Here is a 3560-nt window from a genome sequence, read left to right as displayed (position 1 = left end):
TGGACAGTGAATGCTTCTGCATTATCATGTCCATGGGCACTTAAGACTCAGCATGCTCAAGACTATGCTCATCCTCTTTCTCTTCAATGGAAGAATCAGGGTCGGGGAACGTGTGTTCCCAGGGTTAGTGATGGCACTAGCATACACTGGACCCCTAAATCATCCTGGCCGTGTTCCTTCCATCAGTCCCCACATCCAGTCTATTACCAAAGCCTGCCTCTTGGACATTTCTCTGCTTTGTTCTTCGGTGCCAAGTCTATTTCAATCTGCCCAACTGTATTAGCCTCCAGGCCTCCCTAATCCCCAGCTTGCCTCTCTCAAGTCTATCCACGCCATTGCCTTGCTTACAATGCTTGTCTCTCCATGTCCTCTGTCATTGTCCAACTGCTCTAGCATGGCAAACAAGGTCCTCCAAGACCTGACCCTTCCATATTCTACACCCATGTTTTCTTCTAAACAACTGAATGCTCCTTCCCAATACAAAACATGTTACTCCTCCTTGCCGTTGTGCTATTTTCTCTGCCTTGAATGTGCTTCTGATCCCTACGTGTCTTATTAACTCCATGTATCTTTTAAGCTCAACTTGAATACCACTTCTTCCAGGTTTGATTAAGTGCATCTCCTCTGTGCTTATTCTCGGTGTAGAACATACCACACTGTAGTGTTATGACCTGTGGACGTGTCTATCTCCCCATGAGACTGAGCGTTTGTAGGAAAGAACTGGAACGTATTCATCTTTATATCTCCTAGCATATTCCTTCTTGAACTTTTCCAGTAAACAAATTTAAAGATAAGGCTCCCAGAATACAGATAGTGCTTATATTTTTGACTGAAATCTGATGCTTTCCGATACTTGTAATCCCATCTACAAAAATACCTCTCAGCTTAGCAAAATGGTCTGCTCTTTCCTACGTGGGAAGAGGGAGAACATGCTGCTCATTGACATTGCCCCTGGGGTGAAAGCAGAGATCCCTCTGTGGCCTGGGTGTGGGCAGCACTGGTCTGTGCAGGGCAAGGGAGAGAACTTTTGGTTAATTGCAGAGTCAAGACTGGAGTAGGTGGGCATTTAATGTTACAATAGGACAGAGAGCAAAGGGAAGCCAGGAACTGGCAGAAGGCTGTGTGTGGTCACTGTGAAACTTCTGGTAATTATTCAAATCTTACTAAGTCATAAAGTGTTTGGTGCACAAATAGTGTGTGTACATGTGCAAGTGCATGCTTACACGTACAGGTGGGGTGTAATCTGGGAGAGGGGCTTGGGTTTATGTCTAGTGAGGAGTGGCTTAGGAGCGACTGCTTGCAAGGGTGCTGGATTAAAGACATTGGGGACCATAAGCAAATAACCTGTCACTATTCTCAGCGTTTGGGTTATTTGAAGTAATGCAGGCCACGTGGTTTGGGGTAATGCATGGACCTTGAAGACGAAATGAAGTGGGTTTCAATCCTCCATTTAACTTCCACCAGTTGTGTAGCATTGGGCCAGTCACTTAACTTCGAAAAGTCACTTAACTTCTCTAAGTCTGAGCCTTTACCTTTATTTTAAAGGGGATAAATAACACTACTCTTGGATTACTAGAGTGCTCAGTGCATTGCAACTGTTGTTACATTCATCAGTCCTGTGTTTCAGGAAGATGTATCTGGTGCTGGCTCCAGGAGTGGGCAGAGGCCAGGAGAAACTAGAGACAAACTGACAAGAGGATATTTGAGCAAGTCTTCAGGAGAGAGGGGGCCAAGAGTCTGAATGCAGAAAATGGTGATGCAAATGAAATAAAAGACAGACAAAACACTTTGAAGGGCAGGACTGAGTAGCTGACCTGAGAGAAAGGAGGGTCTGAGATGGAGCCAAAGCCTTGCATTCGAGTAAGTGGGAAATGGATGGTGATGCCATGTTTTCGCCACTCCACTCTCCTCTGTGTGTGCAGAGCATTCCCGTGCCTGCTGTCTGAAGTCCATGCTGTTCTCTCCACTAACCGAGGCGCCAGGCCTTGGCACAAGTCCCGTGTCATCAGAAGTCTTCCCTGAGCGCTCAAGTCTAGGGTCAGCAACTTATTCTCCAATCAGCTGCTGCACTTTAAGCCACTTAATTAAACTTTATTTTTGCGGTTTTAGATGTGACTTGCCCACTAAATTTCTTGTCGTTTGAAGATGAGAACCAAGTCTCACTTACTGTTCCATTATCATCTCTGCCCGGTGGCCCACCCCTGCTCCCTGCTTTGTGGTCTAGTATGGATGGTTTCTTCTGTTCTGGACTGAAAGTAAGGGTGTAAATTGCCATTTGTGAGAGTTCCCATAGAAAGAGAGTAAATTGGCCCTGACTGGTGTGGCTCAGTTGGTTGGTCATAGTCCCATGCACCAAAGATTGCCAGTTCAATTCCTCTCTTTAAAAATCAGTGAGCATGTCCTAGACTAGAGTGAGGACTAAAAGGGGGGGAAAAGGTAAAAGAGAAACCAGGACACGACCCCAAAGAACAAACAAAATCAACACAGCACAAATATTTTATACTCACTATATACATTATCATCACTGCCACCACTAACATTTATTGACCATCTCCCATATGCCAGGTAAATGGATCATCCCATTAAAACCTCACAATAACCACATAAGGTAGGTACTACTGTACCACTCTTACCACTCTTCTCATTTCAAATGAAGAAATGAGACAAACGGGTTAAGTAACTTTCAAATATTAATAGACTAAGAGATGAAAGATAGACACTCTGGTAGAATTATCACACGACTGTTCGAGTTGTGTTAGCAACCAGATTAGAAGAATTGTAGTGAGGGAAGGAGGCAACTACAAAATAGAGCATGAAGTGGTAGAAAGAACACCGGGCTAGGAGTCAGGAGCTCCGGAGCTCTGGTCCTGAGCAAGGTGAGCTCCCTAGAGCTCGGTGCTCTTCATCTGGAAAGTGAGGGGGTTACACAGATAACTTCTAGGATCCTTCAGCCCCAGAATTCTGTGCTGGAATCATCATCTATCTGTTGGTGTGATAAGGGGCTTACTAGCATCACTTTTTAATATAGATCCACATATTCTAGAAGGTTATTGGAACTACTCGGATCAGGTCACATGGAGTTTTGAGAAATGTTTTGAAATAAGAAAGGAAGTGGCATAAAGTAGAGACACGACAAGGAATTCAGGCTAGAATATTGTCAGGAAAATGACTAAAAGGAAGGAGTGGGTGAGTCATGTGGATCGGGAGCTAGCAGATTCTCTGGTTACAGTGGGAACTACCATCGCAGCAGGAAATGGGTAGAATTAGTCAAGAAAGGACCAGGTGGAAAATAATCTTGAAAGCAAGGCATAGAGTTCCAAAAATTAGAAACTGGGGCAAAATATCTGTCCAACAAGCTTTTGATTTTGTAAAGGAAAAAAAAATACTAGATAAATTAATTTCTTCTTCTTCCATTAATTGATCTGGGCATAACATCAACATAGTTAACAGGAGATTTTGATAGGAAAAGTATGAAATAAGAAGTTCTGACAGTCTAAAAAAGCCAGATCTGAGACAAATAAAATGGTTTTGAATATAAGAGTTAAATTTCCTCAGAGAGT

This window comes from Myotis davidii, unplaced genomic scaffold (assembly GCF_000327345.1).
Source record: "Myotis davidii unplaced genomic scaffold, ASM32734v1 scaffold8, whole genome shotgun sequence".
Lineage (NCBI taxonomy): Eukaryota > Metazoa > Chordata > Mammalia > Chiroptera > Vespertilionidae > Myotis > Myotis davidii.
Note: the sequence above shows the minus strand (reverse complement) of the source record.